Raw genomic sequence first — 21,784 nt, 5'->3', positions numbered from 1 at the left:
GAAGCAGACAACGAGTCAGAAGTCTGGAAATAGGAGAAGAGATTGTGAGTGACTCTGACTAAGCTATTGGAGGATGTGACCCAGCAGTCAGACGGATGTTGGCTAAAGTGGAGAAAAAAGGAGATCGACCAGTGAGGAAAATCGCTCCAGGAACAGACGACACGGATGAGAGTGAACAGGGTGAAAGTGATGAAGAATCGGAGAAAGAAGGTCCTTCCTGTTTTAAATCGTTAGCAGCCAGCACTTGGGTAGGAGATGACAGACGCATGGTTTTAAGAGAGATTGAGATGAGTATAGACAGATGCCTCGAGGACATAAGTGATTCCACCTGTCCCCAAGTTCAATAAGCATTGGAAAAACGATTACAAGAACTGCAAATAACGGAGAAGAAACTACAGAAGAAAAAGCTTCAAAAGCCCGACACTTTTAGGTATGGACTACGTCCAAGAAAAGGAAAGAGACCCAACAAAATGTGTCCAGTGATAATTCAAGGACAAAATTTAGAATACAAGCCTTGGCAGAATACAGACATGTCTAACATACTTGAAAAGTTACCCACTCTTCAAGATGGAGCACATCCGTGGATCTTAAAGCTGGAAGAGGTTTTGGTGGGAACACAGCCTGCCATGGGAGATATTAAAAGATATTGGTGGATATTTTTGGCTAGCCTCATTGGAGTCCCAGCTATGGAAAAGATCCTGCAGGTGGCAGGCCTTAACAGATACATGGCAACTACGGTGTATGATCCAGAATTGTTTGCTGCAAGTAGAGGTCGGATGTGGAGAGTATTGAAAGATGCCTTTCCAACAAACATGCACTCGGACAACATCTTTTTTGAGCCATTGGGCCCACAGGAAAATCCAAGAGCTTATGTGTCAAGAACTCATCAAGTGTGGAGAAATGTCACAGGAAATGATCCAGATTTGAATCAAATGGAGAAATCAATTCTCCAAGCCAAAATTCAGAAGGGGCTGCCGCTATAAGTGAGGAGCAAATTGGCAGAAGTGGTTGGTCTTGGAAGCATGACCAAAGGTGTTTATACGGAACACATAGCGCATCAAGTGGAGCTATATCGGAAAAAGGTGCACGACCGGAAGGAACAGGAGCAGGAGGCTCAGAAAACTCAACCAAATACAGTTGGTGGATAACAAGAAGAAGGAAAAGAAACAAGCTGTGGTTATGCAGAGCCAGTCACAATCAAATCAATTACCACCACAACCACAGCAAGGACAGATTCAGGTTGTACCACCCGTGGTCCCCACTGTCTCCTTTCCACAGCCAGTTTTTGAGCAACCACAAACATGGAGAGGAAGAGGTCAAGGAAGTTTAGGAAGAGGTAGACGAGGAAATTTCCAACAGTCTCAAGGAACATGCCATTATTGTGGACAACTAGGCCACTTTGCACGTGACTGCTACAGGTTCAGAGGAGGCTTCAGAGGAGGCTTCAGAGGAGGCTTCAGAGGACAACCACAGTCACCCAGGGGACCGGCGAACCCTTACAGGGGTCCGGAACCTGGTGTCTAGGGTTGCCCGGAAGACTCGAAAGGGAGGTGTCAGCTGGTAGTATCAGGGCCGGAGCAAGATCCAAAAATAGAGGTAAAAAAATAAATGATAAGCCATTGGAAGTAATGGCAGATTGCAGAGCAGCTTTCACCTGTGTTCGGCCTGAAGATGCTATACATCTCCCCATGTCTGACCAATTGGTACGGACAATCGGGTTTGAGGGTGTGAAACAGCTAATTCCTCTCACAAAACCAAATGAGCTCTGCTATAAAAATTGGAAAGTCACACTACCTATATTGGTGTCAGAACATACGCCCATTGCTCTCTTGGGAAAAGATGCTATGTGCAAACTAAATTGTACAATACTGTGTACACCGGACGGCAGTCTGGTGGATGTGCCACTTGATGTCTACCACCAATTATTCATGGCACCAGAGACTGAGACTTCTTCAGTATACTGGATTGGAAATCTTAGTCCAGAGCTATTAGAGCCAGCCAAGATGTGGGAGAAGTTCATTGTGGCAAGTATGCCTGAGGCTAAGTCCCCTGAGTATCCACATCACTGCACGCTGAAATATTTCAAGAAAGCTGGCCAATTGGAATCGGAAGAATCGTTGAGTAGTCAACCCAAGCATGTTCGGCTGACCTTGTGCTGCATAATTGTGGGACCACATGGAGCAGCTATGAAGATAAACACTAATGAGTATCTTGAGAAAGAGTACGACATTGAGAAAAGTGTGCCACATGTGACTTTAATGGTGGCTGAAGGATTTGAGCAGAAGCACATAGGAGAACTGATGGCAGAAGCTGAGGAAGCCATTTTTGCACCAATAAAGGAGAATCTTGCTATCTGGATAAGTGAAGAATAGAAGTTCATGAAAATCATGATCTCAGCTCAAGGACAAGGACAACCACAAGTGATACAGATGACACATGAGTCAATGCTCAGCACTAAATTGGACTCAGACAGCATGAGAGAGGAGATGCTCCAACAAATTCCAGAATGTTTGTGGTCACGACATAGTACTGACATCTGACTTGTGAAGTCAGCCCAACCAGTGGGAGTTGAACTTAGACTAGGAACCAAACCTCCTTGGAAGAACTAATACCCACTAAAGGAGGAGGCAATCAAAGGGATTGAACCACAAATTGAAGGACTGTTAAAAGCAGGTGTAGTGGAAATATGTTCGATGTGGAGTATTGGACTGATGGGTCCTGCTATCGAATAGGAGACACATTGAGTACTGGTTACGCAGTAGTCAAAGCCCAGGGAACTGAATTAGTTGTTGAGAAAGCAGAAGTAATTCCACAACCTGATTCTGCACAGCTTGCTGAGCTTGTGGGCCTGACTGAAGCTTGTCTATTGGCCAAAGGCAAGCGAGTAACAATATATACAGATTCTGCATATGCACATCATGTGTGTCATTTATTTGGATCAGTGTGGAAAAATCGAGGATTTAAGAAAACCAATGGTTCTCCGATACAGCATCATGCCCAGATAATGAAATTGTTGTATGCAATGATGAAGCCAAAGGAAATAGCTGTAGCTAAGTGTGCAGCACACAAAATGGACACGTCAAAGGTCACACAAGGTAACAAAGCGGCTGATGAGGCTGCAAAAGCAGTTACAGGAGCAAACAAAGCAGGCAAGGTTCTTCTGGTCACCCATGAAGTGGACTTGGAAGATAAAATCACGTTCAGAGATGTGACCTCGATGCAAGAAGCGGCGTCAGCCATAGATAAACAATTATGGTTGGACTGAGGGGCCACACAATATTCTGCTTGTCTGTGGGGAAATCATGAAGGACTGATGTTAGCACCCCCCGACCTACTAGGTCTGATGATTCAGGAAGCACATGGGTTAGCCCATGTTGCAAGGGGGGAGGTAAGGAGAAAAATCCCGAAAGAGTATTGTTTTTGGGACCCGTACTTGCTTGAGCAAATTGATAATGTCATAGGCAGATGTACAATCTGTCCTAAAAACAGTGTTAGAAGGGGTGTGATGAGTCCACCTGGTCACATTCCAACTCCGACAGGTCCTATGCGTGAGTTGGTTGTGGATTTTGTTGACCAATAGGAGGTAAAAGATACATGTTAGTCGTTGTGGATAGATTTTCACGGTGGCCTGAGGCATGTCCAACCAAGCGTAAAGATGCTCAGTCAGTTGCCAAGTTCTTCTGTCGTGAGGTCATAAGCAGGTGGGGACTTCCAGATCGCATATCCTCAGATAATGGGAAAGAGTTTGTGGATAGAACAGTAAAATAAATTCTGCAAAAATTGGGAATTAAACAACGTTTAGGAGCTGTTTATCATCCGCAAAGCCAAGGGGTTTGTGAAAAAATGAATGTTGTGCTGAAAATCGCATCATTAAAATCTGTCAGCACACAGGTCTGAATTGGGTAGAGGCGCCTCTGTTGGCATTAATGGTGTGTCGTTGCGCACAAGTGGAAACGGTCCAACTTTAGCCCTTTTAGAAGATGAAATGTGAGTGTATGTTAACTATATGGGTGCACTTCATAAAAAAATACACACATATGTCTCTGACAGGCAAAAACAAGAGGAGGTGCTAGAGAGACGATGAGCAAAAGAGGAACGCGGTGCAACCTGGAGACAAGGTATTCATGAAGGTGTTTAGGAGAAAGTGGTTTAACGAACGCCGCAATGGACCGTTCAAAGTTGTTTGAAGTACAGGAACTGCGGTTTTAGGTTGAAGGTTCTCCTACATGATACCATTTATCGCATTGTGTTAGAGTGCCAAAAGAAGAGGCGCCAGCATCACTGAGCAGAGATGTTGAAAGCTCAAGAGAGCCAACAGAAGCTGCAGACACAGCAGAGGTTCATGAGGACCTCCGAGGTCAAGACCCAGAAGAAGGGATTGACGATGATGTGGGTGTGCATGATGATGTTGAGCACACTTTTGATGAAGAAAGAAATGTCCCAGACACAACAGAGTTTAATTCCAGAGAGTATGAGTCATCAAAGACTCCCGAGGGCTGTGACACTTCTCCAGGAAAACACACCGACCCAGTTGGACCCAGGAGTCCAAGGCCACCTCGAAAAAGGGTTAAACCAAAGCGATACGAGGATTAGGGTTGAAGTGACTTCGGGAAAGTCAGCTCAGCTGCCATGTCAGTGTACAAGAGAAAATGATGAAAAAGGGGAATTCCGAGTCCAGTGGGAAGATAACCATGGGAAGGTAATTGACTTGTCGGGAACATCATCACTAAAGAAGTATGTGCTGCTAAATGATCGAAGAAGGCTAAAGATGGAGGATGACTGTAGTCTTCATCTACGTAGAGCTCAGATTGAAGATCAAGGAGACTACAAGTGTTCTTAATATGATCCAAAATTAATGAATGTGAGAGAGGATGGAGTGCAAACAAAGTTAGGCTACGGATACAAAATTGTGACTCTTGTGGTATTCAATGAAAGTAAAATTGTAGAACCCGCAGTTGTTGAAGAAGTAGGAAAACTGACAACTGAAGTATCAACTCTCCCACCAACTGAAGAAATAAAGCAGGCTTTTGCCTCGTTAAGTCTGAAAGTCACTAATGTTGCAGAGGTATTGCGGCTAACTACTGCTGCACCTCAGATGATTTCTACAACTCCAATTTCTGTGAATACTGTGATTAGAACTAAATTAGGAAATGCAGCTAACCTTCCATGTAAATGTAGTAAATGAAATACTGGTGGAAATATTTTCCCCAAATGGAAAAATGCGCATGGTGATGGCATAGTGCTAACAGGCCATGATGTTAGCAGTGTGCCTCGCACTCAACAAAAGTATGTGTTGTTTAATGACAGGAGATGGGTTAAAGTTCAAGATGACTGTTCGCTTGTCGTAAATAATGTCCTATGGGAAGATCAAGGAGAATATACATGCATTTATTTGGATCCAGAATTTAAATACGACCCAAGGCAAAATTATTGGGAAGCGGGATACAGAACTCATAAGATAATGCTTGTAGTAAAAGGTCTGGTTACTAAAGAAATAAGTACGATGGCTCAAGAAATTAACCAACTAGTCACTCCAAGGGTGACTGTTGGACCGATGACATCTATTACCTTAGCTTGGGGAATAACTAGTAGTATTAACGTATCATCGTCAGTTACTACTCTAGCTACAACATGGGTAGAAAAGGATGTTTCAACAACGATGATGACAACTTCTACTTCTGTAACTCCCAGTCATCATACGAGAGAGGTTGTGAGGATGAGATCCACTACCAATAAAACAATGATGACTTCTTTGGTGTCTACAAAGTCTGTAGATAAGACGCTGACACCTATCGCTACATCCCCATCAATTGAGAAGTTGGTAAATATAACTTAGAACTCTATGATGAAGTTGGAAACTTCATCATAAAGTTTAACAATAGCAAGGAGAGCTGTGATTAGAGAGCCAATTGATGAGGAGATTGATAGTTATTCAAGTGAGATAGTTCAGACGACTATGTCAAATGTGGTCAATGATTTTCTTGAACCAGAGCGGACATCAGAAGACATGACGGAACATCTTCATGCTTTACAGAAGCGAGAAACCCAATGGAAAGCATATGGGTTTGATTCCTCTGTGCTGCAAATAGCAGACCTGTGGGCAAATAGAAATCTGTGGTTCCAACAGATAACTCACTCCGTTAGAATGACTACCAATTCGAATTGTCCGTGTGTGGTGAGAGTTCCAGCTCCGGGCACATGGCCTTCAATTCTAGAGATGGTACCTTAACCTTTGACGCCTGAATGTCAAAGTAATGCGTTATCATGGCTGCTATTCAAACAACAAGCAGCGAATGAAAAATCGATAGCTCTGTTGGTCAATCTATTTAGACCTGGATGTAGGTGTTCCTGGTTGAACGAATTATCATATTTAAATCTTCTTGATAAGTATGAAGATATTAGAACAGCAATACCTGATGCTATGGAAATGACTCCTGCGAAAGGTAGAGATTGTTTTTGTTCAAATGATACTCATGAAGGAGATGGTATGTTTATGGGAATATATCAGAATATGAAAGCTACATGATGCAATTTGAACAATGTGTACAAAGGACGGTTGATGATACACATACAGTGACCTTTCATGCAACACATCGTCGACAGAGTAAAACTTTAAGCGTAAAGAATCAAACTTTACCGGGTAATGTGACTATCGGAACATTTAAAGAAATTTGGTGGGTATGTGGCGATTAAGCATACTTATTTCTGCCGTATGGGTGGATTGGATGTTGCTATATGGCACAGTTGAAACTTCCTTATGATGTTTTTGTTATCCAGAAGGGACAAAATCTAGATGAGGGTAACTCTACAAAGACTTCCGAAAGCAGGAAGAAAAGAGAATTGGCAAAATTTCACAATTTGGAATCTTATCATTCCAAAGAAAAATGGGCTATAGGATTGTTTACATGGTATGGGGTTACATTCTTAGCTGATCATATTGATAATATCACATATACCCTACAAGGGTTCGCAAATGAGACCATAAGAGGTTTTCACTAATTGTCGAACACCCAGAGGAGTCATCGATTGACGTTGCTGAACCACGACATGGCTCTTGATTATATTTTGGCCAGACAAGGTGGCCTCTGCGTGGCTTTAAATCTAACCGGAGATGCCTGTTGATTGATCCCTGATGTCGCCAACAATCTGACTAATGTCATAGATGCGTTGAAACTTATAAGGGATGCGTTTGGGCCATCAAAAGGAGCTGGGTGGTCAGCTAATGCTTGGTTGCAAGATAAATTAGGACCACTAGGAGCTATAGTAGTTCAGGTTCTGGGGGCCCTCTTCTATCACTGTGTGTGATGTTTTGTTTTTGTGCGGTGTTGACCTTTGCTAAGGCCATGATATTGAAATGGGTAGGAGTTGTAATGCCGGGAGAAAGTGTTAAGATGTCACTATTGGGTGGTAAGGACGTCAGTGAAGATGAGGATGATATAGTGATGAAGGAGGAGCTAACACTAGTAGAGAAATATCCATTCTGAATATCTGATTCCGTCATATGCTCAACACTATTGTAAACAAGGAAAATGCATGGACAAAGGGGGTAAAAGGAAATTTTTAACCATATATTGGAATAATGTTAAAGTATAATGCAAAAATGAAATTATTATACTGTATTTGATGTTTGTGCAAGATACTAGCTGGTGAGTCTTTCTTTCAGGACCAGTCAGAGGGTGGCTGTGTCCTGAGATCCTTACAGCCTCAAGGACTTGAACACTCAAACATGGACACTCGAAAATGGAGGATGAAAATGGACGGCGGACCCTGAATGAGGACATCATGATCAGGAGTGTGGAGTGAAATATCATTAACATTTGATGGTGTTGAAAAAGCAATAGTTCAATACTTACATATGTGTCCTGCATGTTTTTATAATATTGGAGTTTGTTTATTACAATGTACGAGTATTATTGATGAATATTCTGTACTCTACACTAAATATTTTTAGCAAGACATATTACTTTGATTTGCTATTGTTTTCTTTGAGTTGTCTGTAATAGGATGAAGTGAATACATTGGGACCTCAGGTATTTTCTTTTTTCTGGGGGACATTGGTGCGAGGCAGGGAAAGCTCCACTGGAAGGTCCGATGGGTCGACCAGCCTGACTTTGGACAAATTTTTGATTTATTTCTGAGGTTCTAAATGTATGCATTTATATGTAACATCCTATACAGTTTTCTAAACCCTTCGTCTTGTTCTGGTAATTGATTTGGAGTACTTTAGGTGGTTGCCTGGGGCAGAGGGACCGTGAGAGAATTTTCCTGTCTTGATTGTTGCTGGATGTACTAAGAAAGGAAGCTGCCAGATGTGTTTTTCGCTCTCACACTCCACAAATTTATTGTATTGCTACGTCTATGCATGGTCAGAAGGGTATATTATAACCAATTGTGTTTGTTATTCAGTGATTTCTATTAAGCCAATTAACATCGTAAGTTCAATTACTCTTCTCTCTGTCGAGACTTTGTATAGTCTCGAAGGGGGGAATATGAGGTGTCTGGAAGGTTTGAGGTGAATAGGTCACTGAGCTCCCAAAAATGAGATATAGTGCGGTAATAGTATTAACATATGTTACTTCGAAAGTTACACGGAGAAAGTCAACTTTAGAGTGTGTAGATTGGAGGTCCAGCGAGGAGAGAAGCGAAAATGTTTAGATTTATGGCAAGACAGGGGCTGAGCTGGGACCTACGGATTAGAACCAGATATGTTATGTTACCTCTTTACAACTATAAAAGCCATTTTTCTGACGCCACTCGAGAGAGAATACTTCCGGCTTTGTTCTCTCCTGGACGATCCATGGCAAGTCCGGTTTGATGCTGATTTGTGTAATAAAACTGTTATTTTAATCATGTCAGCGTCAGGGGAGACTCCTTCTTCATCAACACATCAAAATCATCCAGAAACTACACTCCAAACAAAACGCACAGGGCAGATTACAACCAAAGAGAGGCGCATTCCTACCGGCTACCTATCAATTTCAGACCATATGCATGGATTTTTAGAATTAAATAAAGCAGAAGGTAGGAATTACTGTCTAGTGATAATAGACATGTTTTCTAAATGGGTAGAAATAAGACCAACAGTAACTAATGATGCTATCAAGGTGGCCAAGGCTCTGGCTACCATAATAGCCCAAAGATTCGGGTTTCCAGAAACTATATATTGCGACAATGGTCCACATTTTAGAAATCAAGCCATATCAAAATTATCAGAAATATTTGGCATACAATTAAAATATCATTGTAGCTAACATCCACAATCAGCAGGTCTGGTAGAAAGGACTAATGGAACAATCAAAGCTAAATTAAGAATAACTACGGATGAAAGAGGAAAAAACATGGATTGTGTGTTTACCAGCAGTAGCACTTAGCTTCCACATTTTACCAAGTACCCTATCACCATTTGAAATGTTATAAGGAAGACCCTATAGAATACCTCTCATACAAATGAAAGGAGATGATACAGAATTGACGGAAACAGTTGTTGATTATATGAGTAAAATGTTGAAACCATGCCATAGCAACAGCACTCCACCTATGCCTGGCTCATCTGGAAAACAAAAACAGTTACGTGCGGATACTGTTCATTGACTTCAGTTCCGCCTTCAACACAGTCATCCCCCAACACCTGGTAAATAAACTCAGCGAAATAGGCATCAGCACCCCACTCTGCAACTGGCTACTGGACTTCCTTACTGATAGACCACAGACAGTAAGAGTTGGCAAAAACTCCTCAGAGACCATCACTGTGAACACTGGAGTCCCCCAAGGATGTGTGTTGTCCCCTCTGCTGTTCACACTGGCGACGCATGACTGTTGTGCCAGATACAACTCGAACCACTTCATTAAGTTTGCAGATGACACCACAGTTGTGGGCCTCATCAGTGACGACAACGACTCAGCCTACAGAAAGGAGGTACATCAACTCATCAACTGGTGTGACAACAATAATCTACATCTCAATGCAAACAAGACAAAATAAATAACTGTGGACTTCAGAAAGAGACACACACCACACATCCCACTCACCATCAATGGCAGTGCAGTGGAGTCTGTGAAGAGCACCAAGTTCCTGGGGGGGCACATCACAGACGACCTGACATGGTCAATCAACACCACCTCCCTAGTAAAGAAGGCACAGCAACGCCTCTACTTCCTTCGCCGGATGAGGAAAGCTGACCTCCCCCCTTCTCCCCTCACCACCTTCTACAGGGGTGCTATTGAGAGCATTCTTACCAGCAGCCTCTCAGTCTGGTATGGCAGCTGCTCTGCTGCTGACCAGAAAGCCCTACAAAGAGTGGTGAGGACAGCAGAGAAGATCACCAAAACAGCACAACCATCCATCCAGGACCTGTACCCATCTCGCTGCCGCAAGAGAGCCACTAATATCATCAAGGACCACACCCACCCAGCACACAAACTGTTCACCCTCCTACCTTCAGGAGCAGCTTTTTTCCAAAGGCCATCAGACTACTAAACTCACCAAACACGACATGAACATGACACCCACAAAGACCAGCTGACTGCACAATATTTACATTTTGACAATACATATGTATCCCCTTGGTATATGCTAGCTTTGTACTGCACCTTATTACCTTAATAACATACCTCATTTGACTTCTTGAGACTATCCTTAGTCTTGTTGTGTTGTTGTGTCTATTGTTGTTGTCTTTTTGCACTTTCATGTCATATGTTGTGTGTTACAAATATTACTTGCACATTTGGAGTATGGGGAAACGCAATTTTGATCCTCTGTGTAATTACATGTTGCATGGTACGGTTGACAATAAAGTCCACTTTGAACTTTGAACTTTGAACTTTGAACTTTGAACTTTGAAAAACAAAGATATTACAGCTAGAGTGTCTCCCCCGACAGAACCAGTGACGCAAGGTGAGACCCTGGTGAAACCAGGCCATTGGGTGTTCATCAAGGTCCTAAAGAAGAAGTGTTTGTCTACACCCCGGTGGGAAGGGCCATACCAGGTCCTGCTGTCCACCCCCACTGAAATCTGCATCACTGAGAGAAAAACCTGGGTCCACCTCACACACGGCAAAAAGACCTGCATCACGCCAACGGATTCCGATAAGTAGACACCATGGCTTGAAAACCGTGGCACCCTTTTAGAAGGATGGGATCTGGGCTTAGGGGAACCATCTGTATATTAACGTCAATATCACTACTGAAAGTGATACCCATATTATGGTATGAGATACAGGAGTCTAGGGGACAAACCACTAAAGCTAGCACCACCGCAGCACCAGAGGCATCTGTCGATAGGACCGACCGCTATCGAGTAAAGAGAACTGCACACCCCCAATCTGATAGAAATGTATGTCAACCTAAAAGAGCTGTAAATCCGCAACTAAAGATTGCAAACTCCTTTATTGTTTTGGACTTTACGGAAGGACAAACAGCTAGTGTCAATTTAACCTATGTTCGGTAATTCACTGTGGGAACCAACAGTCGGGACATGTGTTGAGCATAAAGTATGTTTTATTCCATAAAAATTCATCCCAGTACAACTATTCGCATCCAGGAGAAGATTTGGCATGTAGGATGTTATAGCTGGAACCAAGTCATATGCAACTCTGGCCCTAGTGACTGGGGGTACAGCCCTCAAAGAGCCTCCCAAGGACAATATCCTCTAAAAGACAGATTGTCAATGATACAAACTTCATCTCCTATAACCTGCTTTAAGAATAAATGCAACCCCTTAGTGATCACCTTAAAATATCCCGAATCGGAGGATACGGGACTCTACGTATTAGGTGCTTATGAGAGCGGATCAGATCCATTGGGGGCTTTCAAAATTATCGTCCGTTATAGGGCTATCCCGCCTGCTATTCCAACTACCACCACCCCTAATGCCACGGAGACACCCTCTAAGGCCTCACAGCAGAAGTGACCCCGACGACCTCGTCAGAACTCTCCAGCTAACAACTATGAGAGAGACGTTTGAAATAGAAACAGGCTTCCAACAAAAGAATGAATGGCTTGATTGGCTGATGTACACCGTACAATGGAATTTTGATTCGGACTGCGTGGCCTGTGCCAAAGCCAGAGCTAACTTAGGGACGGTGCCATTCCCCTTAAATCCTTATAATGATCCACAAGGTTTTAAGTGCGTATTACAATTATATGCCTCTACCGCCATCCTTGAAAATTGTGATACAGTGGCTCACCTGTTTCCCCCTGTGCCCCCTAAGGTTAGACCCCCATGGTTCATGCCGTATGATGGTAACTTTACCTGTCTGCATAGAGGCGGATCAGGACCAGACGTGAGAACACTGACGTCCTGCAAAACGACCTTAAAATTATCTGCGGGTGATAAAGGGGTGATCGATACTTGGGTGGGAAACCAGGCCACAGCAAGAGCGGACATCTGGTGGTTCTGCAGAGGGAAGACCCTCCACCTGCTACTACTCACAGGTTGGCGTGGGACCTGTGCTCCAGTACAGCTGGTAATGCCCTTTTATATCCTACCAGTAAGTGGCAGTAGTAACCATGTCCTGCCAACTACAACCGATCTTAAACGACACAGGAGAAGTTCCTCTGGAAGAACGTTTGATAATCGACTATGTATTGACCTATCGGAGTACCACGAGGGGTCCCCGCAGAGTTCAAAGCTCACGATCAGATAGCGGAAGGACTGAAATCTGTGCTTTTCTTTCTTTTAATAAAAATGTTGATTGGATAAATGACATATACTACAACCAACAAAGATTCATTAACTATACTCGGGATGGGATAAGGGGCCTGGCAGAGCAATTGGATAAAACTAGTTTGATGACGTGGCAAAATCGAATGGCATGGAATATGTTGCTGGCTAAAGAAGGTCCCGTTTGTAAGATGTTTGGCGACGTATGTTGTACTTTCATCCCAAACAACAACGCTCCTGACGGCAGCGTGACCAAAGCATTGGTTGGACTCACAGCATTGTTTGAGGAGATGACCAAAAACGGAGGGATTGTTAATCCATTCACCGAACGGTGGGAGAGCATGTTTGGTAAATGGAGTGGTATGTTACAATCAATCCTAATATCATTAGCAGTAATGATTGCAATTATAGCTACGTGTGGTTGCTGTTGTATTCCATGCAATACAGGGTTGTCTCAAAGACGCCATGACTAAAATTATGCTGTGCACATGAGTTCCTAATGATGACAACAATGACAGTACATATGCCAATTATGAATTTCTGATCAAACTCGATCAGGAGGATTTTAATGATCTAATCCCTGTTAACCTGCTCAAGATTGCAGGTTCAGATCTCGATCTCAACATTGCCAGACTCTTTGACGACACCGGAGTCTGATGGCCAAAAACGAAAGTTGACACAAACCAAACCAATGGAAATTCATGTTCATGTTAATGTTCTAAAAGAGTTGTTTAAATTTTACACTGATGACTGTTTTTTGTATACCCCATTAGGATATGGAGTACCGGTGGGTAGTGGCCTAGGCAGAGGGACCGTGAGAGAGTTTCCCTGTCTGAATGGATATTGAGTTTAGGAAACCATATCATTGTACTGCCATGTATTGAAAAAGACATGAACTAGTGACTTTCTGTGCCTTAATGTAAAGAGGAGAAAGGCAACATGTCTCGACCATCAAATAAGGGAACCTCAACAGATGATCTGTCTCAACGAAACTGCACCATCAGCGAAACTGTCTCGTCATCGAAGGCGTCGCTACATCTGCTGACCGACAGAACAATGACTCGTCGGCTCCGCCACTCCAAGAAGACTGTATAAAAAACCCAGCTCTCCAGTGAGAAGAGAGCACTTCCTCTGTGGCACTCTGTTGTGTTGTTACACTGAAACTGCTCCTCTTGTACAAGATTAAATACTTTATTAACCCAAAGTATTTGTCTCCGATTTCCTCTGTAACGATTAGTTCGTCCACAAACAAAGTTTGTAACAATTTAACTTTAACACCCACCATCGTGCATACCACTCATAGAGTCAAATCCTACCTTGATGTAATGGATTTCACCTTGACCACACCAAAACGCGAGATGCGCCTGCATGACGCTCTGGAAAGAGACATGCTGTGTATGTCTCGTACACAGCCGACGGAATCAACATGGCCGATGGACTACAGTATGCAGATGGCACCCATGACTGCGTACAACTCATGAAACTGGAAGCAAAGTGCCGCCCAGACCTGGATGGAACACCTGACCCCGATGCAGAAATTGTCCTGTTTATAGATGGTTGTTTCAAAGGAGAAGAGGGAAATAGAGCATCATACGCAGTCGTTCAACAAATTAATGGACACCATGTCACCCTAAGAAGTCGGATGATAGAACAACCAGCATCAGCACAAAAAGCAGAACACCACGCCCTGGTGGAAGCATTAAAAATCGCAAAAAACAAAAATGCGAACATATTTACCGACTCAGCATACGCACAGGCCGCAGCCCACGTGGATGCAGCCAAATGGATGAAGAGAGGACTCCAAACGTCAGCAGGAGCCCCGGTAAAACACAGAGACCTCGTACTCACCTTTTGGAGTGTCCTTTGCATTTGATGATCTGGATTTTTCGGGGGAGATGTATGGTTTCCAGGAGGGCGAGTGCACACTGGAAGTGGCCCGAGCCAAGGTGGGCTGGACCTTGGGAGGTAGTGTTGGCCACCTCACATGCAGTAAGGGTCAAAGGTAAAACTACTGCTCTCTGGCATCACCTCTCCCACACTCCAAAGAAAATTCCAACGTCTGGCAACAATGCAGCCGACACAGCAGCAAAAGAAGCAGGAGGGTACCTAAAAGAAAGCGCAGCAATGATGATTGTACTAACTGAAGACAACGCCCTCAATCTGTCAGAGGAACACCTAAAAGAAGTGTAGAAATAAGCGAAAGGGTACGAACACTCGCAGAGGCAGAAGAAAAGAAGCCACATGCACCAACGGCCTATGGAGAAGCCACGACGGGCGCCCAGTAGCACCAGCCGCACTCCTGGTCTATCTATCAAGGACGCACATGGACAGACTCATGAAGGACTCAAAAGAACCACCAACAGGCTCAAACATGACTGGTGGCATCCCTACCTGGAGGAAATGGTGGCCAACCATATTGCAGAATGCGTGGTCTGTCACAGGCTAAATAAGAAGACAGTCTACCAAAGAGCTTTGAGAACATTCCCAGTGCCCCCCTACCCCTTCAGAGAAATATGGGTGGTAGCTCAGGCGGTAGACCTGGTGGTCTAGTGATCTAACGGTTGCTGGTTCGATCCCAGGCTCCTCCTGCTAGCATGCTGTAGTGTCCTTGAGCAAGACACTTAACCCCTAATTGCTCCTGATGGCTGCGTCCATCGGTGATTGAACAATTGTAAGTCGCTTTGGATAAAAGCGTCTGCTAAATGAAATGTAATATGCATAGATTACACAGAAATGGGCATAGACAACAGAGTACAGATACCTACTCGTGATGGTAGATCGATTCTCCAAATGGGTAGAGACAGTCCCCTGCAAAAGAGAGGACGCAGAATCAGTGATCAAATGGTTAAGGAAAGAACTCATTCTTCAGTGGGGTTACCCCACAGTTATGTGCTCGGACAATGGTTCTCACTTTACCAGCGACAAACTCAGACAGGTAGAACAGGCATTAGGCATGTCCCATAGATATTGTTCAGTCTATCACCCCCAGTCACATGGCCTAGTGGAAAGGGCAAACCAGACGTTGAAAGAAAAAATGGCCAAGGTGCTGGTAGAGACAAAACAGCAACTCAGTACGTCACTAGAGAACATCTCAAAAACGACCAGACTTACTTGGGTAGATGACGTGCCCCTAGCGTTAATGTCCATGTGAGCCTCTCCCCATAATGAAACACATCTTAGCCAACACGAGATATTGACAGGCTGCCCCATGCCAGGTCCTCACAGACTACCAGCTAAATTACCTGCTTTTGATGATTTCCAGGAAGGTTTTTCTGAATACGTCAAAGCACTGACTGCAGTATCTCGAGTTTTGTATTCGCAGGTCAAGAACACTGCCCCAGACTGCCCCACACCCGTGGTGGTCAGCCCCGGACACTGGGTCCATATCAAGGTCCACAAGTGGAAGTGGCCCGAGCCAAGGTGGGCTGGACCTTGGGAGGTAGTGTTGGCCACCTCACATGCAGTAAAGGTCAAAGGTAAAACTGGTGCTCTCTGGCATCACCTCTCCCACTGCGCCCCTGCCACCCCACCCGCAAGAACTCTCACAGAAACGAGGATCCAGCTGAAAGACACAAGCATTCTGTAATTAACCATGTGGAAATTGTTTTTCTTGTTTGCCCTAGTAGGAGTCCAGGACCCTACACAGTATACCTATTCTTAACAAGTGGGACCCCAATTATCGTATGACCAGTATATGACAAAGGTTGCAGAGTGGGGCCTAATGAAAGAAACAGTTCCCATCATTCAGGCCTATGAAGGACAAACCCTGGCATTAAGGGTCGATTTCTGTTCCATTAAAGGTCGATATCCTGCCGTGTGATTCCACACGGCAGGAGCAGTACCAGTGGAATGACAAATATGTGTGTTCCTCCATCCCCAGACTAACGAGTGACTAGTGGCTGGGCGATGTTAGAGGTACCCATATTGATTGTGGGGCATGGGGTAATGTGCTTATAAACACAGGAACCAGTAGGTGGAATTGTTTTGACTCAGGTATCGTTGGACCCAACGCCACTTTGTTAGCTGCACGACTAACATAGCTAAGCAAACCGCCCCAGCCCGTGTTCCCCCGGCCAATGTAACCCCCTCATGTTCGTGCTCCGTGAAGCATCGGTTGCTGACACCTCCTTGTATCCTGTTCTAGCCTACGCAACTGGGTCCGACCCGCTGGGCTGGATTTATATCAATGTTACTAAAAATGCCACCAACATAACCCCCTCCATTTCCGGAAACGCTGACTCAATGATAAACCCCACCCTAAAGTACATTACTGAACTGTCCATGCACGAGCGTATTAACATAGAAACAGGCGTAGGCGAGACTAATCTGTGGCTCCGATGGGCCCAATACACGGTAGCATTAACCCTCCCATGACGGGACTGCGTGTTATGCCTGACTGCCCGCCCTACATCGACCCCGGCCCCCACTGCAAATAGCACTTCCTCCCAACATCTAATCCCCCGGTAAATGAATCATGAAAACCTTATCACTACCGGTACCCCCCGACGATAGGAACTACTCCCACTGTGTTCCTAATCACCCACAACAATTTCACGTGCCTTTACGCCTCAGGGGAATTACATAGCGCAACCCAGAAAGTAGGACGCATAGACCCAACCTGGTGTACCACCGTAGAACACACCACTGCAGCCCACTTATCCCATTGCCAAAACACATTGCTCGCTGATTTGTAGTGGTGTGGCCCACTCTTCCCTTTAACTGTGAAGGAACATGCGCCCTGGTAAAACTAACCAATCCCATGTATGTACGCCCCCTGACCCCGCAAACACTCTTAAACCTAGCCGCCCTGCGTGATTCCCATCATGGGAAAAGAGTCGGTGGATCATTCGACCAGTCAGTAACCATAGATGCGATAGGAGTCCCAAGCGGCTGCCCTAACAAATTCAAAAAACAAAATCAGATTTTGGCCGGACTATCCTCCCTAGTCCCCTTCATCACGATAAACAAAAACGTAGATTGGATCAGTTTCATCTATTATAATCAACAACGATTCGTCAATTACACCAGAAAAGCGATAGATGGTATCCATGGTCAATTGTCGGCCAAGTCTTATGGCATGGCAAAATAGATTGGCCCTGCTTTCACTGGCCAATGTGTTTGATCCAATTTTGCCCTAATACTCTGCACACAAATTTTATTATACTCAATTGAGGAGGCAATCCATTAAGTTTTGTCTCATGAGTAAGGCACATTTTGCACTAATTTTAATTAAATTACAATGGAAAGCATAAATGGTAAAGAGTGCGGGGGAAGTGAGTTGAGCTCGGGGTGAGAGGAGAGGGCGGCCAAGCAAGCTATACATGCGAGAAGCAGTGGTGATTAATAACAGTCAGACAGCAAGTAGACAGATTTAATTTACATGATAGCAGACTCACACACACACACACACACACACACACACACACACACACACACACACACACACACACACACACACACACACACACACACACACATCTTGGAGCAAATTCAGACATTCCTCAAGTTATTGAGATATTGATATACACATACACACATGAGTACACACACATACACACACGGGGGATTGTTGTAATATAGAATAAGCATTCAATGCCATTTCACCATAGAGGGACGTGAAAGCTCTCAGCTTTAATTGGAGTTCGGTCAATCATTCTCTGTTGGGTACACAGACAGATTGATTGACAGAAACAGTCAGACAGAGAGAGCGAGAGAGAGACATGAAAGATAGGATGAGGTGGGGCGGTTCTCAATTCCAAAGCCTAAAAACTATTCACATTTTGTCTGTCACAAATCTTTAAGTCCAAGGACTTATATCCTTAAAGATCTGAGAAGCTCTTGTGGCAGTTTCGCTTACCAAGCGCCACCCTAGTGGCGTTTTCAGGGACCTCTGGCACAGAGACACAGACAATGGTGTTGTGACACCAGTTTATTGTAGAGAGAGGACTCGTTGGAATTAGTGGTTTGTATGCTTTTTTTTTTTTTTTTTCGGTTTATATGCTAGTTGGAATTAGCCCAGGAGCAGATAGAGATGTGTTATGACAAGGGCTCCTCCCTGAGTGTGTGTGGGGATGGGGGTTTTAATCTGCTGCTTGTTAGTTTAACCAACGAGCAATAGGTATGCAGCCACTCTGATCCTGGATCCACCTAGATCCAGGTCAGGTTTGGCTGCTCAAACCATCACCAATCATCCCCACACCACACTCGTATTTAGATTGCATATGTTTCAATCTCTACAATGACTTATGAATGTTCCATAGAAAACATTCACCAATCGACATTTTATGTAATTTTTAATACATTTTACATATGACATGCAAAAATCTGGCATGATATGATGTCTCCTGGTTATTTTCTGTAAAAAGAAGAAAGATGTGGATCGTGGTTGATGTCACACCTTCACCACGCTGACTGCTCATGCACTCAGTCACACAACTTGACACTACTGTCATGGTATTTTCTGTAAGATCCCTTCATTCATAATTTACCTCATAATAAATAACATTTTTTCCCTGGCTTTGTGTGAATGTAAGTTATAATATTTAGAGTTGAATTGAATAAGTAGAATATAAATTAATAACAGCTGTAAATGAACCAATTTACCATACCATAGCATATTTACCATAAACCATACCGGACATGAAGTCTTTAATTTTGTGTATATTCATTGATAACTGTCTTTTTGAACAGTGTGAAGTTGACTTTTCTGTGTACTCTCAAGAATTTTATATGAAATCACAGCAGCGGATCCCCATGAGATGGAGCAGACCATGGTACTGAATGTCGTTCAGATCCAGATGCATGATGAGGAATCATTTTTACCCATGGCTGCACAAAACAAGGAAGAGAAGAGTAAAACAGAAATGATGAAAAGAAACAGACAAAATGAAGGCAAGACAAGACAGCAAAGTATAAATGGAGATTAGCAGAATATATCCGATCCCGATCAGGTAGAGTAGATGAGATTGGAACTATGAATTATAGAAGCCTATTTATTAACAGTTGGAGCCACTTGAAGAGGCCTCTTCCAGCCGGTTGACAGCTGAATTGCAACCAAGTTTCAGTCGGTTTCCAGCCAACCACCATGCGCTTCACAACTGGTTGTCATTCGCCTGGAATCCCCCTCCTTCTCATGTGTCCTGCTCAATTGCAGTGTGTCACCATGAGATGGCGCTAACTTCACAAAAACACAATCACATTACAGAGAGAGATTTCAGATTTTCATCCATAACCTTGACTCATTACCTGAGATATTGTCCTTTGAACCCTGACCAGAGGTCATCTTTCAAAGTGTAATTGTTTTTTGTCATATGAATGAGAACAGGTCTTAATGATTTATTTTAATCTACATGTTGCGGAGCTGTTTAATTTCAAAATGGGAGCTGTTTTTTATTTACATTTTTTAAATTACAAAGTTCAATAGCATTGTAATGAGAGCACTCAAACTAAGTCTATATAATTATAGTTTCAAGTTTATTGTCAAATACTTTATAACAATGCAAGCATCATTACCAATTATGAGGTTTTTAGTCTCAGAGCCAACTCAACTTTACATAATATGTAAAATAAGGGCATAGTATTGATTAAAATAAAACTGTATTTAAAAACAGAATTTAAAGAGTATTTAAACAGTTAACTTTTAAACAAATTTTAAAATCTAAAATGGAAAGAAGTAGTGTACTATAAGTAATTAAAATTATTTAACTGAAAGAAATACAAAATAAAATGCAGACAATAATGACAGTGAGTCAACCTGATAGTGGACATCTTAAATAGCTGTGGGCCACAAAAATGTAGTGTCATACTGATAGTGTTAGACATAGTGTTGTAAGACAAACACTGCAATATACTACTAAGAGGTAAGACCAAACAGGTATGCAATACTTGATAAATTAAAGTGACAAGATTTTAAGTTTTACTAGCCTTTTTTTAAAGTGGCCAAGTGTGTGGATTTATAGGTTCTGGTCTTCGGCCTTTTGATTTCAAAATGAGGGTTTTTGATTGTGATGTTACTCAAATATTTGTGAAATATCACAACAAATTTCTGCATTTGAGCCTCTCTGTCGGAAAAAACGGTCCCCCATCACCCCCCAGCCCCATCTAATAGATAGATTTTCCAAATTCCAAAAAACAACAATGGCACAATAAAATGTTAAAAATCAATCAATAAAAGTGGATGAATACAATCAACACCAGGGATATAATAATAATTTGTACAAACTTTAAAGAGACTAAACAGTATATGGGTCCTTCTGAACACTCAAGACTGTTTTGCTGTTGATACAGTTTAAACTCCATGTTTTACTTAATGGATTAGTTGCCAACTATGAAATAAATCGCCATATAATAGTAAACTGGATATTTGTTTCCCCCTCTACAGGGAGGAATTTTCATCTCTCAGTGAGAAAGGGGGGGATTGCTCCATTGGAGTGTGGAGATTTTGCTCAATGGGTCTGCATATGTATGGGTTAGGTGTATATGTATATTTATATGTGCGTGAAGTTCACTTAAGAGTCAAGGTACTGTCGGACAGTATAGTGGATGCTAGATTTTTTGGGCTTACCCATAGAATGAAATGAAAGTATTGACAACCTGCCAAGAGATATGATTCATGTAGAGAGAGAGAGAGAGAGAGAGAGAGAGAGAGAGAGAGAGAGGTTTCAAGCACCTTTTATTCACTTCTGTTGATGCAGGTACATCTATTAATCTACTTCATCAAAAAAACAAGGCCAAGCAGAGTTAAAAACATAAAAAGGAAACCTGATACAACCATAAGACAAGTAATATAAGAAACTAAAATAAAAATAAAACTGCTTCAAAAGTTAAGCACCAACAAATCCTCCTGAACGGAAGACCGCACTCCTCTGATTCCCCAGGTTCTTACGAAATCGTCCATTTTATATGTATGTTTATATGTTATATGAAAAATTCAAATTTCTCCCTGAGACGGGTAGCCAGCAGTCCTGCCATCATTAAGGTGGGATCCACTGATCCATGACCCTGCAGACATTTTTTCCTTGTTTTCCAGATTGATAATTTCGCTGTTCCTACTACCATGTTCATAAGGCTTTGTACATGTCTCTTTTGCACAGAATATTTGGGTCCGAAATTGAAAACTTCAA

This window comes from Zeus faber (genome assembly GCF_960531495.2).
Source record: "Zeus faber genome assembly, chromosome: 14".
NCBI lineage: Eukaryota > Metazoa > Chordata > Actinopteri > Zeiformes > Zeidae > Zeus > Zeus faber.
Note: the sequence above shows the minus strand (reverse complement) of the source record.